The sequence below is a fragment of the Hemiscyllium ocellatum genome, chromosome 17 (genome assembly GCF_020745735.1).
Source record: "Hemiscyllium ocellatum isolate sHemOce1 chromosome 17, sHemOce1.pat.X.cur, whole genome shotgun sequence".
NCBI lineage: Eukaryota > Metazoa > Chordata > Chondrichthyes > Orectolobiformes > Hemiscylliidae > Hemiscyllium > Hemiscyllium ocellatum.
The window spans coordinates 46424291-46447731 of record NC_083417.1 but is presented as its reverse complement, the minus strand read 5'-3'; the positions used below and the strand labels follow the sequence as shown (position 1 = coordinate 46447731).

The 23441-nt window shown below is 42.2% G+C and overlaps 1 protein-coding gene across 3 annotated transcripts in view; it reads right to left on the bottom strand.

Moving 5' to 3' along the window:
- The window catches only part of chd9 (chromodomain helicase DNA binding protein 9), a 250190-nt gene extending 227364 nt beyond the window's left edge, over positions 1-22826 (bottom strand). For 2 of the 3 annotated variants that reach the window (XM_060838131.1, XM_060838132.1), the window contains exon 1: positions 22726-22825. The gene's annotated coding sequence lies outside the window, so the exon portion shown is untranslated. Of the gene's footprint in view, positions 1-22725 lie in introns of all 3 variants that reach the window. The other variant, XM_060838133.1, reaches the window with a different exon arrangement.
- Between the last annotated feature and the right edge of the window lie 615 nt (positions 22827-23441).

Here is a 23441-nt window from a genome sequence, read left to right as displayed (position 1 = left end):
AGTAACTGCTGCTCCTAGAATTCCAGGAAATCACCTCCAACACCTAAAATACCTCAAAAAAGGAGCAGCTCTTACAGCCATAACTTTTTCCCATCCTCCATCTTGGATTACCCAGAAAAACATCTTATTGCAATTCACAAACAGACCAGATGCCACTCGAAAGCAGATGTTAGGAGTGCAACCAGATTCTGGTTTTAAGATTAATCTTAAGGGAGAAAACAAATAGTGGGAGGAAATTTGAGAGCAAGAGCTAAAAGTACAGCTGTCAATGACAATTGACACTTTCCTACTGATTAATGCACTGATAGGAGCTTTAAATCATTAGTATCATTTGAGAAATTACTGCTGTCAACCGCAATCAACCAGAATATTACAAGATTTGTACATTGCAAATATTGTTTAAAATATGTCTGTCACATGGAGAATCAGACTTTTTTGATTGGCGCTCTCACATGCAATCCAATTCTTGTATCTCTCATTTCACTGCCAGTAACGTCAATTAGGGACTAATGGCTGATGCATGTATCTGTCGATTGGGAGGAGGACGTAAATAAATTCCTTCCTGGCCTTCAGAAATTACTTTACAAAGGCAACTAGATTGGGCAATAAAAATGCTACTTTCCCAGCAACTTCCATACCTAAGAATAAATACAAAAAATATTCAGCTAAAAAGAAAACAGGAAATCACTGGCTTTCTTTATTACTTTTGATGCTGTGAAGTAGGAAACATGCAAGACTTGCATAGCTTCTGAAAACAATACATTGGTTGTTGTCTGGTTTTCAAGTTGCAAAACAGAAATTAAGTGGTGTGTGACTTAATTTCGGTTGGGTCAGTGTTAGGCTTGCGTTCTTATGAGGAAGTGGTTTGTTATTAACTGAATACACTGGACGTAGAATATAACATTAAAACAATAAGCTTACAAAACTGAACAGTCTCCTGCCTAGGCTAAGCTCAAAATGGCCAGCTGTGAATTAAGTGGGTATGCTTGTTTGCCTCACGTTTTCATTTTTATTGCTGTTAAGATCACAGGAGCGTGATCATGAAGTTTAGCAGCGTGACATGAAACAAATCCATTTCCTCATGATTGGTCAAGTGAAATCTCAATAAGAATGTACCAGTAGAAAACATATGATATAACTGGGCAGAGATAAGCAGCTTGTCTCTCTCTCCTCCATCACTAGGGCCATCTACTTCCACTTACAAGGCATCATCTGCCTCCGCTCCTTCTTCAGCTCATTTGCTGCTGAAACATGGATCCATGTTGCTTCTAGGAATCACTGTAAAGAAGGGTCACTGCATCTGAAACTTGAACTGCTTTCTTGCCACAGATGCTGCCAGACCTGCTGAGTTTTCCCAGAAATTTCTGTTTTTGTTTATGATTTCCAGCATCCGCAGTTCTTTGGCTACTTCTAGGTTTGATTATTCCAATGGTCTCCTAGCAAGGCTCCCGCTACAAATTTGAAATTATTTAAAAACCCCTGGGGTCCACTTCTGAGTTCATACCAAGATTCATTTACTGTTCACCAAATGCTCACTGTCCTAGGTTGAAGCATTGCTAGACCAGGTACCAATTTTAAAGTTCTCTTCCTTGATTTCAAATTGTTTACTTGCCTCACCATTACCCAGCCCTACATTTACCTTGGCTTGAAATTCTAGTGACTTGCATCTCTCCAATTTTCAATATTTCACCTTCAACAGCTATGCATTCATCTGCCTAAATCCCAAATTTGGGAATTCCATCCCTAATCCTCTTTGCTCCACTCTCCTCTTTAAAAAGCTTAAAATCTACTTCTTTGGTCACTTGTCCTATTATGTCCTTACCTGGTTTGATGACAAATGTTGTTCTTAGAACTTGCCAGAAACAATCGGAGGTCATTTTACTGCATTAAAACATACTACGCAAGAGTGTATATATTATATGTCTTTCAGTGAGATAACTCAATGCCAAAATCCTTTTGAAAATAACAGAATTTAAAACAACACATGAAAATAGATGTTTTGATCCAAACAGATTTACAGATCAGCCAACTCATGAATGCATTATGTTGTCAGTTGCTTCTGTGCTGCATAGAACAACAGTCACACAGTTGTGGTACAACTCTGCACCGATTATACTGTGGCTGCTCACAGACACTACCACAAAGATAAATTAGAACATATGCTAAATTCCAGAAGCTGGACAGCAACCTCTCAATGGGGCATACCACATGCATATTTACAATCTCTCATAATTCCAACAGCAAGCTTACAGATTTACCTCATTTTGGTAAAGTGACCAGCAAGTTGATAATGATAAACTAGTACTTGAGCTAGCAGGTGGAATGCTATGCTACGTTATTCCAACTAGACTCAAAGTCAAAAGATATATCAGCATCTATTAGCACAGTTCACTTCAGATATAGCTTGAATTTTAGATACAATCTGAAAGAAACTCAATGTGCATTTGATCATGAAAATTGTATTATTACACAAGGTCAACCTAAGGATTATGAAAAGTCAAACTCAGGTCCAATTTGAGTCTTATTCTAGGATTTGTGTCAAGCAACTGGGCTATTATTGTCAAATAATATTACCTAGGTACAAATTTAACTGGAAGGTACATGTTTGTGGCTTACTGAAAAATAAACTATTGCACAATACTGTGCTTGCTGTGCAGGATCAATGCACACTGGAATATATTTCTAGGACAACTCATCTCGCACACTTTGGTTATGCTGCAAGCACAAGCTCAATTATTTTAGAAGACTATGATAACAATGTTGCACTCCTGCTGGCACATACTATTGAAGAAGAACATTTGATTGGATGTATTATTTTCACTGTAACAGTACACATTACTGGTGCTCTCTTACGTGCTTTACAGGCAGGTCATACTATACAAGTGCATCAGGTTAACTGAATGGAGCACAGGATACAATGTTACAGCTGTGCAGCAACAACTGTCACTCAGTCAAATTCAGGTCTTCTCCACAGGTAATGCAGCATCAAAAAGGTAATAGTTAAAATTACGCAGTCAAGTTTCTAAAAACCTATGGTGTGTAAGAAATTAACCATAAATTACAATAAATCCTTTTGCAAGGACACAAAACAACAGGTTACCATTTAGTATGAAAACATCACCATCTTTGTTTTAACTTTCCAATTTCAGAAGCTCTGCAAATAAAGTTTCAGCTTCATTTGTCTTGAAAGACTAAAAAAAAGGTGATGAACAATACCAGAGTGTGCCATTCACATATTTAACATATGACACAAGTGAACTAATATACATCCAATTCATATACACAAAAATTTGAAGTACACAAGATCATTGTCAGGAGATTACAGGGTGACCTGGACAAGTTAGGTGAGTGGGCAGATGCAGTTTAATGTGGATAAATGTATGGTTATCCACTTTGGTGGCAAGAACAGGAAGGCAGAGTACTACCTCAATGGAATTAATTTAGGTAAAGGGGCAGTACAGAGAGATCTGGGTGTTCTTGTACACCAGTCAATGAAGGCAAGCATGCAGGTACAGCAGGTAGTGAAGAAGGCTAATAGCATGCTGGCCTTCGTAACAAGACGGATGGAGTATAGAAGCAAAGAGGTGCTTCTGCAGCTGTACAGGGCCCTGGTGAGACCACACCTGGAGTACTGTGTGCAGTTCTGGTCTCCAAATTTGAGGAAAGACATTCTGGCTATTGAGGGAGTGCAGCGTAGGTTCACGAGGTCAATTCCTGGAATGGAGGGATTACCTTGCACTGAAAGACTGAAGCGACTGGGCTTGTATATCCTTGAGTTTAGAAGACTGAGAGGGGATATGATTGAGACATATAAGATTATTAAAGGATTGGACACTCTGGCAGCAGGAACATGTTTCCGCTGATGGGTGAGTGCTGAACCAGAGGACACAGCTTAAAAATACGGGGTAGACCATTAAGGACAGAGATGAGGAGAAACTTCTTCACCCAAAGAGTGGTGGCTGTGTGGAATGCTCTGCCCCAGAGGGTAGTGGAGGCCCAGTCTCTGGATTCATTTAAGAAAGAGTTGGATAGAGCTCTCAAAAATAGTGGAATCAAAGGTTATGGAGATAAGGCAGGAAGCGGATACTGATTAGGAATGATCAGCCATGATCATATTGAATGGCCTATTCCTGCACCTATTGTCTATTTGGTCTACTTAGTGTCTGTGTGAGCTCTAGTAATTAGAACTGTTTACCGTAAAACTTATTTTTCTGCCTAGCTTGACCTCCCTTTATTGCTTTACATTCTTTAATATTTTAAAAGATTATCAGAGTTCGAAATTATGGATAGAATTGAGAGTCAAAGTCTTTTTTCCCCAGGTAGAAATGTCAATTACTAGTGGATATAGGGTTCAGTTAAAGGCGTTAAGTTTAAAGGAGATAGTGTTCGAGGTCTAGATGGAACAGAATTTGTAAGGAGCATCCAGGAGGGTTTTCTAGAGCAGTATGCAAATAGCCCAACTTGGGAACAGGCCATACTGGACCTGGTTTTGGGAAATCAGCCCAGCCAGATGATTGATGTTTCAGTAGGGATTACTTTGGGAATAGTGTACCTTCCTCCAAATACTCATGGACAAAGATGATAGTAGTCCTAAAAGAAAAGTGCTAAACTGGGGGAAGGCCAACTATACCAAAATTCAGCAGGAGCTGGGAAACATAGACTGGGAGCACCTGTTTGAAGGCAAATCTACATTTTATACGGGGGACGATATTTCTCCAGTTCAGGAGAGACATGTTCCTGTCAAAAGAAGGGATTGAAATGGCAAGGTTAAGGAACCTTGGCTGACAGGTGAAATTGTGAGACTAGCTAAGAAGAAAAAGGATGAGTACATTAGATCTAGGCTACTGAAGACAGACAAAGCTTTAAAAGAATATCGGGAATGTAGGACCAACCTGAAATAAGGAATTAAGAGGACTAAAAGTGGTTATGAGATATTTTTAGCAAACAGGGTTAAGGAAAATTCCAAAGCCTTTTTTTCATATATAAAGGAGCAAGATGGTAAATGGAGAAAGGGTTGGCCCACTCAAAGACAAAGGAGGAAAGCAAATGCGTAGAGTCAGAGAAAATGGGTGAGATTCTTAACAAATACTTTGCATTGGTATTCATTGAGGAGAGGGACATGACGGATGTTGAGGTTAAAGGATAGAACTTTGAATACTCTAGTTCAAATTGGCATATGGAGGTAGGACATTTTGGGTATTCTAAAATGCATTATGGTAGACAAGTCTCTAGGTCCAGATGGGATCTACCCCAGGTTACTGAAGGAAGTGAGAGGGGAAATAGCTGGGGCTTTAATAGATATCTTCGCAGTATTCTTGAATACGGGCGAGGTCCCGGAGGACTGGAGAATTGATAATGTTGTCCCCTTGTTTAAGAAGGGTAGCCGGAACACTCCAGGTAATTACAGACTGGTGAGTCTGACGTCAGTGGTGGGGAAGCTGCTAGCCAAAATACTGAGGGATACGATCTATTCCCATTTGGAAGAAAATGGGCTCATCAGTAACAGGCAGCATGGTTTTGTGCAGGGAAGGTCATGTCTTATAAACGTAAAAGAATTCTTTGAGGAGGTAACAAAGTTGATTGATGGGGGAAGGGCTGGAGATATCATATACAGGGACTTTAGTAAGGCATTTGATAAGGTTTCCCATGGTAGGCTGATGGAGAAGGTGAAATTGCATGGGGTCTAGCTAGATGAATAGAGAACTGGCTGGGCAACAGGAGACAGAGCAGTAGTGGAAAGGAGTTTCTCAAAAGTAGAGACTTGTGATCAGTGGTGTTCCACAGGGATCCATACTGGGACCACTGTTGTTTGTGATATATATATATATATATATATATAAAAATAAATAAGGGAAGGTATCAGTTGACTGATTAGCAAGTTTGCAGATGACACTAAGATTGGTGGAGCAGCAGATAGTGAAGGGACTGTCTGGGAACACAGCATAATTTACACAGATTGGAGAGATGGGCAGAGAAATAGCAGACCAAGTTCAATCCAGGCAAACGCAAGGTGATGTGTTTTGGAAGATCCAATTCAAGAGCGAACTACACAGTAAATGGAAAAGTCCTGTGGAAAACAGACAAAGAGATCTGGGTGTTCAGGTCCATTGTTCCCTGAAAGTGGCAATGCAGGTCAGTAAAGTGGTCCAGAAGGCATACAGCACACTTTCTTTCATTGGACGGGGTACTAAGTACAAGAGTTGCCAGGTCATGTTACAGTCGTCAAGGACTTTGGTTCGGACACATTTGGAATACTGCATACAGTTATGGTTGCCACATTACCAAAAAGGATGTGGATGCTTTGGAGAGGATGCAGAGGAGGCTCATTAGGATGGTTACCTGTTATGGTGGGTGCTAGAGAGGTTGAATAAATTAGGATTATTTTCATTAGCAAGGCACAGGTTGAGGGGGGAACCTGATTGAGGTCTACAAAATCATAAGTGGTATAGATACGGTGGATAGCAAGAAGCTTTATTCCCTCTCCGCTCCGACCGCCTCCCCTCCCCCCAGAGTGCAGAACTCATTTACTTGGTGTCATTAGTTCAAAGTGAGAGGGGAAAGATTTAGGGGAGACATGCGTGGAAAGTTCTTTACGCAGAGGGTGGTTGGGCCTGGAACGTGTTACCAGCAGATGTGGTAGAGGTGAGAACAATAGCATCATTTAAGATGCATCTAGACAGATACATGAATGGGAAAGGAGCAAAGGGATACAGATCTTTAGAAAATAGGTGGCAGGTTTAGATAGAGGATCTGGATTGGCGCAGGCATGGAAGGCCAAAGGGCCTGTTCCTGTGCTGTAATTTTCTTTGAGATGTGAGAGGCAAGTTTTGTTTTTATAATATAGAGGGTGGTAAGTGGCTGGAACATGCTGCCAGAGGTAGTGGAGGCGTTCACAATATCAATCTTGTTCAGAAGAATTAAGGACATCTGTTCTTACTGCCAATGGATTGGTGTAAAAAGGTGATAACATTTGTTCACTTGTGGAATGGGAGGCAGTACTTCCTTTTGACCCAGAGAACTGGCAACTGCGCGTATTTTATAGTTGAAGGTAGGATAACTGAATTTCTGGTTTATATTGAAGACTCTTAACAAAAATCATATTCAATAGGAAAATAACTTGTGCATATTCCACTCCATTTATTAAATTATATAATAGAACAACCTTGATATATTGTCATGTATACCACACTGAGCTGATATGAATTTATGAAGCTCAGCTCCCTAATCTTGACAGTTCTGGAATGCAAATGTCTCATTACCTTTACAAGCTAGGAAAACATATAGGCTTAAACTGAGCTAGTAAGAAAAATGGAAGACGTTCATACGTGTGAGAGACAGAGACAGAGAACGTTCTTTTGTAAATTACATTCACTGACCTAAGAGTTCAAGGGACAATGAGTGAAAGGGAGAGACAGGACAGAAGCTGGTGCAAAGGTTAACTCTTTGTGGTCTGATTTGAGTGTACACTTGCTTGTCATGACTGTTCATGTGTTATTTTCTGGAGCTTGAGATCTGGGAATGTTATGAATTTAATTTGCATTTTAGGAATCTAAGATTTTTTTTAAAAAAGCCATTTTGTAGGACAATGATACTGAGCATGTTAGCCGAGTGAGGTTACCACATGACCTTTTCCACATAGTTTAGACTAGTCTTTCATTATGATGTGCTCTTAAAAGGGAAGCTTATCTAGCCAAAGCAATTGGCCATTTGGCCTGGCTTGATCAGGGTTTCCCACTTTGATGTGCATGTAGCTTAATTAGTCGAGCATTTCTCGTCTTCTACCAACTTTTGCCATTTTATTGTTGCTTATCTGATTAAGGACATGTGATGTTTTTGTAATCTTAGTACCAATTTCTGTATAAAGACAGCTTATTTACAGCAAAAGGAGTAGCAGCATGAGAAAGCTCTGAGGGGTAAGAGTTCTACTAATGGTTTTAAAACCTTAGCTCAAGCCTGGCTTGTACATATCTATGTTATAGTGTAACATTGATGCTATTGGTAAATAAAGGTAATAATTCAAACTAAACTGTCTGTAAGTTTCATATTCCAGACTGCCACAGAGTACGATCTCTGGGACGAACCAAGAGAAGCTTACAGGTAAAGTCCATTAGGGATTCCCTGAGCTGTCTCAAATAGGTACTTTAACAGCTAGGCCAGCTGTTAAATGCCCAGTGAGTAGTTAACAGTCACATTCCTGTTGATCTGGAGTCAGATGTAGGCTAGACAGATGACAGATTCCTTCCATAAAAGGACATTAGTGAATGAGATGGGCTTTTCCTAACAACTGACAATGGATCCATGGCCATCATTAGACTCTTAATTCCAGAGTTTTACAGGATTCAAACCCATGTCCCCAGAATGCGTTTTGGGTCTCAATACCACGAGCACATTGCCTCTTCATAAAACCTATCTATCTCTTCGACCAAACGTTAAGGCAATATTAGGGCAGATGGCCTATGTGGATCGGTGTCAAATTTTGCTTCATAGTGCTCTTTTCTCTCTATTTTATTTACACTAAAGACTCAATATAACTACAAATTGCTGTAGGAATTTGTAGAATTAGTGATGACAATTAAAGTGGGAAAATATTAAGCTATTGCATATTATTTGTTGCAAACCTCTTAGAAAAGTGACATTTAACAGTGCTTCATGAGAAAATAATTGGAATGATTAGAGCCTACATAATTCATTTACACAACATATACCCCCTCACCATATAGGCAAATCACTATGTTCTACTTATAATGCTTTACCTGTGTAAGGATTTGTCACCATTACTTGGCCAGACATATTCTCAATATCTTGAAATTCAAGTGAAATTTTATTCTGGTCATTGACAAGTGCAGAATTTTGGGACAAAATGAATATTTATTTGAATTTACATTCAAGACAATAAAAGTGAAATACCACCAGTCTCAAACACCTATACTCCTACAGCTTGCCTACTGCACAAGCCATATTGAAAGTAAAAGGAAAATTTACACTCTTTTCAGAGCATTAATTCACTAATTGCTGCATGTGTCCTTCACAAACAACAGAAATAGGGGCTAGTGATTCAGTTTCTTGAGGCTGCACTGTCATTCAGTTAGATTATGGCTGATCTGTACTTCAAGGAGGATGTGAAGACTGCAGATGCTGGAAATTAAGAGTCAAAATGTGTGGTGCTAGAAAAGCACAGCTGGTCAGGCAGCATCCAAGGAGCAGGAGAGTCGATGTTTCGAGCATAAGCTCTTCATCAGGAATTTGGTGGGGGTGGGGGGCGAGTGCAAAGGGGCTGAGAGAAAAATGGGAGGGGAGTGAGGCTGGGTGTGGGGGAGGTAGCTGGAAATGCAATAGGTAGATGAAGATGAAGGTGAAAGTGACAGGTCAGAGGGTGGAGCGGATAGGTGAGAAGGAAGGAGGACAGGTAGGACAGTTTAAAAGGGTGGTGCCAAGTTGGAAGGTGGGATCTAGGATAAGGTGGGGGTTGGGGAAATGAGGAAACTGGTGAAATCCACATTGATCCTGTGTGTTTGGAGGGTCCCAAGGTAGAAGAGGAAGCACTTTTTCTCCAGGCGTCGGGTGGCTAGAGTTTGGCAGTGGAGGCCATGACCTTGGCGGAATGGGAGGGGAGTTAAAGTGTTCTGCCACAGGGTGGTGGAGTTGTTTAGTGCCAGCATCCCAGAGATGTTCTCTGAAACATTCTGCAAATTAAAGTATCAGCACAGGTGGATAAAGTGGTTAAGACAGCAAAAGGTACACTTGCCTTTATTAGCCAAGCCATAAAGATTAAGTGCATGAACTGTATAAAATGTTGACTAGGTCACAGCTAGAGTACTGCATACAGGTTTGGAATCCACACTATAGGAAGGATGTGATAGCACTGGAGAGGGCACAGAGGAGATTTACCAGGATGTTGCCTGGACTAAAGAGTTTCAGTTATGAAGAAAGATTGGACCAACTGATGTTGCTTTCCTCAGAACTGAGGAGATTGAAAGAGGACATGATTCAGAGGTATAAAAAAAATAAGGGGCACAGATCAGGTAGATAGGAAGAAACTTTTCTCCTTGACGGAGGGATCAATGACTCGGGAACATTGATTGAAGATAAGGGGCAGGTTTAGAGTAAATGTGAGGACTACCTTTTCCACCCAGTGCATGGTGGGAATCTCACTGCCTATAGGCAGTGTATAGGCAGATCCCTGATAACATTTGAAGAAATATTTAGATGCATACTTGTGATGCCAAGACACATGAGTCTATAGGCTGGAAAATGGGATTAGAAGAGTTAGGTGGTTATTTTTGCTCAGTGCAGATGCAGTGAACCAAACAGTCTTTTTCTATGTTGTAGATCTCTATGACACCAAAATGATATCAGTGTTGGAGCTCAGTTATCATAAATATCAAAATTTCAGGCTATTTAGTGGACGGAACCAAGGACTCAGAGGTGATTTTTAAAATTTTTTGAAAATGATGAATGGACTAAATTCTAAAGAACTTCATTATTTGGGATAGACAAGGATGGGAAAATAGGGAATCACTCTGAAAATGCTCATTTCAGAGTCAGTTCCACTCAGGACAATGAGCCTTCTGAACAAAGTAGCCAAATGTGTGGCAAACAAATTCCTTTAACTCCTTAATGAACGAACTTGTCACATTCTGCAGAAGCTTGCAAGATCACTTGATTTAGGGCAATTTAGGAATTAACACAACCCCCAAAAATTGATCCTGTCTTGGATGAGAACCATATTCTCAGTAGTTCCACAAATATTTCAATTTTTCCTGTTCCATTTGATGATGGCAAAAGTAGGACAGTGGCAAAGAGAAAAGAAGAACAGATACTAGGCTTATTTAAATGAATGGCCATTTTAATTTGCTCATATTAGAAATGGCCAGTTGTACTCATATTCCATGAACATCACAACTTTTTGCTCCACAGTCAGATAAATTTGAATGACAATCACTTTTGGGTGCAGCTAGTTTTTAAGCATGTTGTACAGTTTTGACACCAATATGTCAGTGTTCAAAATCAATTATTTTATTCACTCCTGCGGCATTTTTACTTGTACTCTTGCTACCTGTCAAACCTTGTCATCATCCAGATAATACCAAAGCACTTGCCAGTCTGATGGGGTTATCAGCAACAGAATGAACTTCAAGGGTTTTGCTATATTCCAAGTCATACATAACAAGTCTCTTTTGAGTTAGGTGTTAAAAAGCAAGGCATCATACTAAAGTTCTGACAAAATCTTGCTGTGAACTTCATGAAACTTCTAACAAACTCTATTGTCAAACATCGCTACTGCATCAACTGCCAATTAACCCTCATTCACGTAAGATATTGTATTGCATTATTTTTTGATTCAGTAGCAGGAAGAGCGGGAGCATCGACGAGAGGGCTGACAGGAAGATGAATCACTGCTTTAAAAACTTACCGTGTGAATAGGCAGAGCACACGCTAAGAAAGAGCGGACATAGTACTGAGTAATTGAAGTAATATATAGGAGAACCTCGGTTATCCAAACAAGATTGGCGGGCACTATTTCGTTCGGATAATTGATTATTTGGCGAATCGATTAAATGCCTTTCCTCTGGGGCTTGTATTTTTCAAGTCTGCTCCCCATTCAGGAGACTAACAGCAGCAGCACGCGTGACCCCGCCTTCATCTGGGCTCCCCACCCCTGTCCAACCCCACCCAATACTGCCCCCCAACTCTGTCCAACATCGCCCCCTGCCTTACACCATCCCCAAAACATGTCCAACACTGCCCCCCACGCCCTCTCCAGGGCCGCCGGTCTGAACACCAACAATAAGACTGCTGCTGCCTTTGTGGGGTAAGTCTCCAAATAGTGTGCGCTCACACAAACACACACACAATTTTTTCTGACAGGTTCCACGCTTGCCCTGTACAGAACAATGTTGGTCAGATTATCGGGGGGGGGGGGGGAAGAGAGAGAGACATTAGGGGACATCTCTCTAAAGAACTCCAGGTAAAGTGTGGGGAGAGAGGGCGGGAAGTCAGTCATTTGGAGACAGTGCCTGTTTAATCACTGTAAACAAAAGATGCGATCACTTATGGAAAATGTCTTTGATATAATGTTTCTATCAGGACCTCAAGATCTCCTTTGGATAATCCGATTTCCGGATAATCAAGGTTCCTCTGTATTCAGATGGGCTACCCGTAACACTAATTAGGTACTGTCTCCCACCCATCCTCCTCTTCTAACTAAAATAAAGATTGTGTGTGCTGGATTGATAAGGTAGCTAGTTTTTTTATTCTTTATTTTTCTACAGTCTCTTTGGAAATTTAGAATAGTGGGAATGGCAGTTCGGCAGTTGAATGTTCCTCCTACAGAATGTGGGAGGTAAGGTCACCATTAGTGTCACTGCTGACTATATCTGTGGGAAGTGTACCCAACTCCACCTCCCTGAAAACCACATTAGGGAATTGGTGTTGGATGAACTTCGGATCATTTGGGAGGTGGAAGGGGGTTATTGAAAGGAGTTACAGGAAGGTAGTACCACCTCAGGTGTAAGAAAGAGGTAGATGGGCTACTGTCAAGGAATGGAAAGGGAACCAATAGGCAGTGCAGGGAACCTGTGTGGCCATTCCTCTCAATAACAAATATACTATTTTGGATACTGTTGGGAGGACCACTTCCCAAGGTAAGCCATGGGTATAGGTCTCTGGCACTGGGTCTGTCTGTTGTTCAAAAGGGAAGGAGGGAGATGAGCAGAGCATTAGACATTGGGGACTCCATAGTTAGTGGGACAGATAGGAGGTTTTGTGGGAACGAGAGAGGCTCACAGTTGTTGTGTTGCCTCCCAGGTCCCAGGGTTTGTGATGTCTCGGATTGTGTTTTCGGGATCCTTGAGGGGAAGGGAGAGCAGCCCCAAGTCGTGGTCCACGTAGACACTAATGACATAGATAGGATAGGGATAGGGATTTAAGGCAGAAATTCAGGGAGATAGGGTGGAAGCACACAGGCTAGAACAAACAATTATCATCCCTGGTTTGTTGCCCGTGCCACGTGCCAGCGAAGCAAGGAATGGGAAGAGAGAGGAGTTGAACATGTGGCTACAGGGAGGGAGGGTTTTGAATACCTGGATAATAGAGGCAGGTGAGACCTCTACAAACACGATAGGCTACACCTGAACCAGAGGGGTACCAATATCCTGTTTGGGGGGGTGCAATTTGCTCATGCGCTTCAGGAGGGTTTAACCTAATTCAGCATGAGGATGGGGGCCAAACTGTAATTCCAGTGTCTAGGACGTTTAGAGTAATGAGGTCAAAAATGAGGTTTCAAGGTCGCAGGACTTCACTGGCAAGCAGGAAAGTTGTTTGAAGTGTGTCTACCTCAACGCCAGGACGTCCAGAATAAGGCGGGTGAACTTGCAGCATGGGTTGGTACCTGGGTTTTCGATATTGTTGCCATTTCAGACATACATAGAGCAGGAACAGAAATGGTTGTTGCAATTCAGGGATTTAGATATTTCAGCAAGAATTGAGAAGATGGTAAAAGATGGGGAGGTGTGGCATTGTTAGTCAAGGACAGTATTACGGTGGCAGAAAGGACGTTTGAGGACTTGTCTACTGAGGTAGTATGTGCTGAGATTAGAAACAGGAAAGGCGAGGTCACCCTTGTTGGGAGTTTTCTGCAGACCCCCGAATAATTCCAGATAAGTAGAGGAAAGGATAGCAAAGATAATTAGGAGTGAGAATAACAGGGTAGTTGTTATGGGGAACTTTAACTTTCCAAATATTGACTGGAAATATTATAGTTTGAGTACTTTAGATGGGTCAGTTTTCGTCCAATGTGTGCAAGATGGTTTCCTGATACAGCATATAGACAAGCCAACAAGGGGCAAGGCCACATTAGATTCAGTACTGGGTAATGAACCTGGCCAGGTGTTAGATTTGGAGGTAGGTGAGCATTTTGGTGATTGTAACCACAAATTCAGGTATATTTAGCAATGGAAAGGGATAGGTATATAATACAGGGCTAGCGTTATTCTGGGGGAAAGGCAATTGCAGGGGATAGGCACAATTGAAATATGGAACTTATTCAAAGAACAGCTCCTGTGTATCGTTGATAAGTATGCACCTGTCGGACAGGGAGGAAATGGTCGAGTGAGGGAGCCTGTGGTTTATTAAAGAAGTTGAATCTTCTGTCAAGAGGAACAGGGAGGCTTATGGTTAGGATGAGACGTGAAGGCTCAGTTTGGGCACTTGAGAGTTATAAGTTAGCCAGGAAAGACCTAAAGAGAGAGCTAAGAGGAGCCAGGAAGGGACATGAGAAGTTGTTGGCAGATAGGATCAAGGAAAACCCTAAAGCTTTCCATAGGTATATCAGGAATAAAAAAATGACGAAAGTAATATTAGGGCCAATCATGCATAGTAGTGGGAAGTTTTGCGTGGAGTCCAAGGAGATAGGGGAAGTAATAAATGAATGTTTTTTGGTAATAATCACACTGAAAAAAAACAATGTTGTCAAGGAGAATACCGCGATACAAGCTTCTAGACAGGATTGAGGTGCACAAGGAGGGGTCAGCAATTCTGGAAAGTGTGAAAATAGGTAAGTCCCTGGGCCGGATGGGATTTATCCTAGGATTCTCTGGGAAGCCAGGGAGGAGACTGCAGAGCCTTTGGCTTTGATCTTTATGTCGTCATTGTGTACAGGAATAGTGCCAGAAGACTGGAGGATAGCAACTGTTGTCCGTCTGTTCAAGGAGAGTAGAGACAACCCTGATAATTACAGACCAGTGAGCCTTACTTTGGTTGTGGGTAAAATGTTGGAAAAGGTTATAAGAGATAAGATTTGTAATCATCTAGAAAAGGAATAAAATGATTAGGGATAGTCAGCATGGTTTTGTGAAGGGTAGGTCGAGCTTCACCAACCTTATTGTTTTCTTTGAGATGATGAGCAAACAGGTGGATGAAGGTAAAGCAGTTAATGTGTTGTATATGGATTTCAGTAAGGTGTTTGATAAGATTCCCCACGGTTTGCTATTGCACAAAATACAAGGCAGGGAATGGAGAGTGATTTAGCTGCTTGCATCAGACATTGGCTAACTGAAAGAAGACTGAGGGTGGTGGTTGATGTGAAATGTTCATCCTGAAGTTTAGTTATTAGTGGTGTACCGCAAGGATCTGTTTTGGGGCCACTGCTGTTTGTCATTTTTATAAGTGACCTGGATGAAGGCGTAGAAGGATGGGTTAGTAAATCTGCAGATTACACTAAGGTCGGTGGAGTTGTGGATACTACTGAAGGATGTTGCACATTATAGAGGGACATCGCTATAGAGCTGTGCTGAAAAATGGCAAATGGAATTTAATGTGGAAAAGTGAGAGGTGATTCACTTTGGAAGGAGTAACAGGAATAAAGAGTACAGGTTCATGGTAAGATTCTTAGTTACAAATCACACAACACCAGGTTATAGTCCAACAGGTTTACTTAGAAGCACTAACTTTTGGAGCACTGTTCCTTCATCAGGTGGTTGTGGAGTATAAGATCATAGGACACTGAATTTTTACAAATAGTTTACAGTGTGATGTACCTGAAATTATATATTGAAAAAGACCTGGATTGTTTGTTAAGTCTCTAATCTTTTAGAATGGACACGTTGGCTTCTGGGATTTACGCATCAATGAACAGACTTTCTTAAAGTTACATCCTCAAAGGAACCTATTGTTATAGTTCACTTGAGAATGTAACTTTAAGAAAGTTCTGGGAAATACATGTCAATGAACAGATAATACCATAACCATTCTAAAGGATGAGAGGTTGAACAAACAATCCAGGTCTTTTTCAATATATAATTTCAGGTACATCACACTGTAAACTATTGGTATAAATTCTGTGCCTTACGATCTTATACTTCACAACCACCTGATGAAGGAACAGTGCTCCAAAAGCTAGAGCTTCCAAGTAAGCCTGTTAGGTTATAATCTGGTGTTGTGTGATTTTTAAACTTTGTACACCCCAGTCCAACACTGGCAAACCCAATCATGAGTAAGATTCTTGGCAGTGTAGATGAGCAGACAGATCTGTGTCCATGTACCTAGATCCCTGAAAGTTGCCACCCAGGTTGATAGTGTTAAGAAGGCGTACGATATGCTAGTTTTTATTGGGAGAGGGATTGAGTTTCAGAGCCACAAAGGTCATGCTGCAGCTGTACGAAACTCCATTGCGCACTTGGAGTATTGTGTACAGTTCTGGTCACCACATTATAGGAAGGATGTGGCAACTTTGGAAAAGGTTCAGAGGAGATTTAGATTAGATTAGATTCCCTACAGTGTGGAAACAGGCCCTTCAGCCCAACCACTCCATACCAACCCTCCGAACAGTAACCCACCCAGTCCCATTTCCCTCTGGCTAATGCACTTAACACTATGGGCAATTTAGCATGTCCAATTCACCTGACCTGCACATCTCTGGACCTGTGGGAGGAAACCAGAGCACCCGGAGGAAACCCACGCAGACACGGGCAGAATGTGCAAACTCCACAAGGACAGTCACCCGAGGCTGGAATCAAACCTGGGACCCTGGTGCTGTGAGGCAGCAGTACTAACCACTGAGCCACTGTGCCGCCCATTTACTAGGATATTGCCTGGTACAGAGGGAAGGTCTTACGAAGAAAGGCGGCAGGACTTGAGGTGTTTTCATTAGAAAGAAGGTTGAGAGACGACTTAATTGAGACATAAGAGATAAATCAGAGGATTAGATATGGTGGGCAGTGAGAGCCTTTTTCCTCAGATGGTGATGGCTAGCATGAGGGGACATAGGTTTAAATTGAGAGATGATAGGTATAGGACAGATGTCAGAAGTAGTTTATTTACTTAGAGTAGTAGGGGTGTGGAACGCACTGCCAGCAACAGTATAGACTCACCAACTTTAAGGGCATTTAAATGGTCATTGGATAAACATATGGATGAAAATATGGATGAAAATGGTAATAGTGCAGGATAGAAAGGTTTCAGATTGTTGCGCCGACATGTGGAACCAGAGGGCCGAAGGGCCTTAAGTGCGCTATAATGTTCTATGTGAAAGCAATCTCCATTACCACGAAGCTGGCTGGTAGGGAACAATGAAAGAAAATATATACTGACCCCTCTCTTCCCTCAAATGTAAATATCTTACTTCTGACTGATGTGCAATTTAACCTTTTTGGCAATTCTAGCTCATTTTCACACAATGCTCTTTAATACAGCGGAAGCTTTCTCTTTGTCAGATAATTTGCTTTCCCACAAAATGTCAGTGGCCAAGTACACAATTTTCAATCTATCAAGAACTTAAAAAGATGTCTGGTTTTAGAAAGTATATGGATATTACAGACAAAATTGCCCAACTTAGTATTAACTTGAAAATATCAGTTTGAATGCAGATAGATAGTTAGCAGCTAATGTAGCATTAGATGTGCTTCTGAGCTTTAATGCTGAGATGAGTGATCATGCCATGTATAATAACTTATTTGATATTAATTTTGTCAATCTGTTAAATCTGTGATGAGGAGAGATTGATCAATGAGAGCAAAGCTTAATGGGGTGAAAATAAAACAAACAAATGCAATAGCCTCACAGACAAATGGTCTCCAAATTTCAAATTCATCTCTGGTATATCCTCGGTATTCATTAATACTGCAAATGAATTCTCTATCATCCCAATACAAAGCCTTTCTCCAACAGCTACACTTCAAAGCAGACACTATAACATCTGAACTATTGATCAAGTCACAAACGATCATTTAAATGTCTCAAAGTATTAAAAGGCAAACTAAAATATATTAAAAGGTTTCAATATTCATTTTATTCTAAATAATCTATTGACACCTTTATTCGAAAAAATCTCATCTCGTAACTGTACAACTGGGGCGGCACGGTGGCACAGTGGTTAGCACTGCTGCCTCACAGCGCCTGAGACCCCGAGTTCAATTCCCGACTCAGGCGACAGACTGTGTGGAGTTTGCACGTTCTCCCCGTGTCTGCGTGGGTTTCCTCCGGGTGCTCCGGTTTCCTCCCACAGTCCAAAGATGTGCGGGTCAGGTGAATTGGCCATGCTAAATTGCCCATAGTGTTAGGTAAGGGGTAAACGTATGGGTTGGTTGAGGGTCGGTGTGGACTTGTTGGGCCGAAGGGCCTGTTTCCACACTGTAAATCTCATATCATCATCTCATCTAAAATCCTTCCTACACTGTTTTCTACAGAACTGAGTCTAAAAATGTACACTTTTCAAACATTCAGCATAAACCTGAACGAGTTTCCATTATCCAAAATCATCTTCAGCCTACATAAACAACAAATCTGATATTTCATTTCAGCTAAAAGCAAAATCTCATGCATCACTTAATCCAACCACTTAATGAACCACATGAAGTTCTGTATTAAATCAAAATTATTTCTACTTCACAACGCAACAAGAGACATTAAGTAAACAGACCCTTTCGCAACAAATCTTATTCATTCCCTAGTTAACCAGTCACAATTGAGGATAACTATGCGCAGCTTACATTGCCACCTTTTAGTTCATGAAAATGACAAAATGTGATTTGTAAAAAAACCAACGGTAGCACCAAGGTCATAGGAAGGTCAAAAACTGGATGAATGAACATCATCATCATCAGCCGCCAAGTTGGTACGAAAACACCGAACAATTGGAAGAACAACACTTCATCTTCCACCTTGGCAGCCTGCTGCCCAGACAACTCAACATTGAGGTCTCTAATTGCAAAGGACCTTCCCACCCATCGCCAACTCCCTTTCCCACCTCCTCTTTTCTATTCCTCTGACCAACTGGATTAATTTGTCGACCCCAACCCGGTTGTACCCACCACCTCTAGTCACCTAACACTACTTCACCATGCCACCCCTCTCCCCACACAAAACCCTTCCTCCCACCTCTTTATCTGCAGCTCTCCCTACCCCTACCTGAAGGCTGCTATACCCGAAACATTGACTTTTCCACCTCCTGATACTGCCTGGTTGCTGTGTTCTTCCTGCCCTCTGTTGTCTAACAACATTTGTGGCATACAGGAAGATAGAGCAGCATTTAGTTTTGAGTAGTAGGGAAAAGAAGTTGAACAAGGGGTGACTGGGGTAACACGGATGTTAAACATATTTGAAACATGTGAATAGCAAAACAATATTTAGAAGTCCCTGACCATTTCAAAATCAGTTGAAAATAAACTGATACAGCAAGGTTGGCCATGAGATTTTTTTTTCTTTAAATCTATCGGAATGTAAGAGCTCCTCAAATATGGAAATAATATTTTGGCGACAGGAACAAATTCGTTTTAAAATCGGACAAAATAAATTGTGACAGTGGTTTGTGTAGAAACCATCTTAAGTTCATATTTGGTACAGAGTCAGGTTACTTTACATGACTATTTAACAAAGGGAGCAACAGGCACACCAAAAATCAATGATTATTTTGTGAACTTTTTTAAATTTTATTTTGCTCTGGGCGCGACAGAATGAGGGAAGGCAGAAAAATGAGATGTTGATGGTTGCAAAATATTCCATGCCAGACAGAAAACCCGGACGTATCAGATCCCTATCCATTTTTAAAGTGACTTTTATTTGGTTTTGCTTTTAAAATTGGAGCTTGAAAAATATTATCAGGAAAAATCTCAAAACAAAATTAATCAGAGAATTTCAATAATATATGTGCTATAGTAGATTACATCGAGTAAGGCACGTGACAAAACACAGTCAGGAGAAATCTGACATTTTACCAAATGCGGAAATACTGGGTTGAAATGTGAAATTTTAGATGTCTAGAAGCAAAATGCTACATTACGTTGAGCATCAGAAATAATGGGAAGAAGATGTAAAAATATTACTGATCATTCCTTATTTTAAAAAGGAGTTGTTTTAGGAGTTGGATTATAAACAAGCATTATTTAGTGCATAAAACAACAAATGCTCAAGATCACAGCAGGTCAGACAGCATCTATGAAAAGAGAACAAGCTAACATTGAGTCTAGATGACTCTTCACAGCTAAAGTGAAGGGTGGAAGGACATCATTTATGCTATAATTTGGAGGTTTACAGGGCATAGGGTGCTGGTGGAGAAAAGATATTAGGAGTTTACATTAAGTGATCAGAATGTGAGAATGGCAGAACAATGGTGTGGCGCTGGAAAAGCACGGCAGGTCAGACAACATCCGAGGAGCAGGGAAAAATCGACATTTCGGGCATAAGCCCTTTATCAGAATAAGCCCAAAACGTTGATTCTACTGCTCCTCAGATGCTGCCTGACCTACTGTGCTTTTGCAGCATCACACTCTCAACTCTGATCTCCAGCATCTACAATCCTTTCTCCTAGAACAATGGGAGTCTAACTGCCAGACTTGAAAACACGGTAAGTGGGAAAGGGAGGACATAATAAACTAAAAGAAAGGAAATAATTCACAATTTAAAAGGTGTTGAACTCAATACAAGGTCCAGAAGGTTGTAAAGTGCAGTGAGAGAGCGACTCACTTTTGCCTATATTATTCCTCCAGTTTGCACTATTTCACTGGAACACTGCAGCATGCCAAGGACATGTCGATGTCCTGCTTATGCACAGCACAGGCCATAGGTGTTCTGCAAAGCAGTCACCCAGTCTTTGTTTGGTTTCTGTAATGTAGAATAGGTCAAACTGTTTGCAGCAAATACAGTACACAAGGTTGGAAGTGAAATTATGTTTCATCTTGAAAGGCTGTCCAGGCCCTTGGATAGTGAGCAGGGAGAAGTTGAAGGGGCAAGTGTTGCACTTTCTGCAGTTACATGAGAAGGAAAGATTGAGGTGAGGGGTGGTGTTGGTGGTTATGGGTTTTTTAAAATCTCAACTTATGCAGTATAAGAGTCAGCAAAGCCTAAGCTAATTTTTACTTTGCCTACGATTAGAGATTGCGTTATAAAGTGTTTACTTCCTCAGGATACCCCAAACCACTTCATAGCCAATGAGATACATGTGAAGCACAGTTACTATTGTAATAATATTACAAGATCCCACAAAAGGAATAAGTTAATAATCAAACAATGCTTTGGCAATACTGGTTCAACATAAATGTTGTCCAAGGCACAGAACTCCTTTGTACTTACAAAACTATGTTCAACATTCTGATAAAACATACACTTAAAATGGGATTGAAAACTACAGTCAACACTGAACTGCTGAGCCAACAGGTACAATCCTATTTACAAGAAATTAAGTAAGGTAGCTCATTGTCACTGACAAAGTTAATCCATTCCTGAGTTTTGCCTCTGTACCACACCGATAATCATAATTAAGTGGGAATTCACAAGATTGCAAAAATCATTAAATAAAGTAGGACTTTAGCAATGACACCTCCCCACATAGCGTGATGTGATTAATTGCCACAGGACCCTAAGTTGCACCTAAGAATCAGAAACAAAGTTTGACATATTATCCCCAACACAGCTAAAATCTGGTCTCAGCAGAAACAGTGCTTAAATAATCGATAAAACAAAAAGAGGACTTGTTGCTTTTTTAAAAAAATAATAGGCAAGGCAAGTGCCTTTCATGGAATTTAAATCAAACATAGCCACTGTTTGATCCAAATGGTGCAGCACTTGGGCATATTTTCGTCTTGCCCATGCGACGCCTCCTTTAACAGCGGCGCGACACGACAGTGAGTCAGTGGAGCGCGTCGGTACAATGGAGCAATGACTCATCCGGTCAAAGCAGGCACATCCTCCTCTTCCCACCCACCCAATCAATCCATCCATCCATCCATCCATCCTTTTCCCCATAAACGGCTGGACCACAAGCGGTCCCCAATGTCTTTTATCTGTCGCTCTCTTCTGATTTCCCTTTTGCTCAGTGGCTGGCCGGCCCGCCCGCCGGACATGGGCTTTGCTGTTGCAGCCTGAAGCCACGCACGTGTTTCCACGTCGCTGCTTTGCCAGCACAATGTGGCAGCGGCGCGCGGATCGAATCCCCCTCCAACCCAGCGCGCGCGCGTGCGTGCGTGTGCGCGCGGACCACCCTCCCCTCCCCCCTCTCTCAAGGTTGGGCAGAAAACCCTTGGGGCTGGCGCGCGCGGATGGACCACCAACCCCACCCCGAAAAAAAAACACGAGTTGGCTCCTCCCCTTAACCTTCTCATTCCCCTCCCCCACAACACAATCGGCTCCGGGGGGGGGGGATGGGGAAGGGACAGTGACCGGGCCAGCAGCCCCTGGGGCCCGGCGCGCGGGTGGAATCCCCGTGTCTGGGCAGAAAGCCCGCGGCTTGCCGTCGTTCCGGTTACAAGAGAAAAAAAAACCCCACACAACGCGCACACAGGGAGCTGCGCCATTGGGCTGCTGCAAGGCAGGCCAGAGAGGGAGGAGGAGGGGAAAGAGACACACACACACTCACAGACAGGAGGGTGGGGGTGGGGTAGATACAGATTGGTGGGGAGGGGGGGGGGGGGGTAGAGGAGAAGGGAGGCACTGAACAGCAACAAAACTGAGGCCTTGTCGGGTCAGCTTGAGCTCCAACTAGAAAGTTCCATTTTCACCTCTCCCACACAGTGGCCCACTCCGAGATCAGCTGTACTCCCTCACACACAGCCCGACTTCCCCCCCCCCCTTCCACCGCCATAAACGACGGAGGGTGGGGGAAGTCGAAAATATAGAGAAAAAAACAAAACCCCCCACCACTTGCCCCCCCCCCCAACATACACAGTTTTTGAAGGAGGGGGAAGATGGGATTTTTTTCCCCCCTATTTTGTTTGGCTTGCTGCAAGCTGAACTTACCAGAGGAAAAGGCCGGCTCTAAAGGAAGTATTTATGAAGAATGATTATTTGCGAAGTTTTAGTACGGAGTCGACCTCAGCGCTCCGACTAACGTGATACATTTCATTTGCATATTTCTTTTTTGTTTTCTGATTGGACACTGGCTGCTTTCGGGGTCAGCGCCGACACGGCTGCTTTATTAGAAAAAGTTGTTGGGTTGGCCTCGGGGGGACGGCACGGCGGGGCTGGCCGCTGCTTCAAGTGCCGGGAATTCGGGGTAGATTTGGGGGTAAAAGCCCGGCGGAACCGCTCGAGACGATCATGGCCGTCCCACGGCCCGGCCAATCGGCGGCCGCTTTACTAAAAGGGAACGGCGGGGTGGTGGCGGGGAGCCAGGGCCGTGTGAGACGGAGCCGCTGATTGGCCAACGGGGTCGCGTTGGGTGGAGGACCCGTTGCAGCGGCCCCCAGTGGCGGCCGCCGCGATGACAGGGGCGAAGCACCAGGAACTCGACCCACGTCAATCAAGCTCTCTAAGGTCAGCAAAGACTCATTGCTGCCGAAGGAAAAGCTAAATGCTTTACAAATGGCCTGGATAAATATTAGCTTTCAAGAGATAAGGAGGACTTAGTCCGGGGTGGCAACCAAGTTCATTCCCACAGAACATTTAGAGCACTACTACAAATACAACCCCCAAAGAAAGAGTTTTTTCCTGTCTGTTCAGCCTTTTCAAGTTCT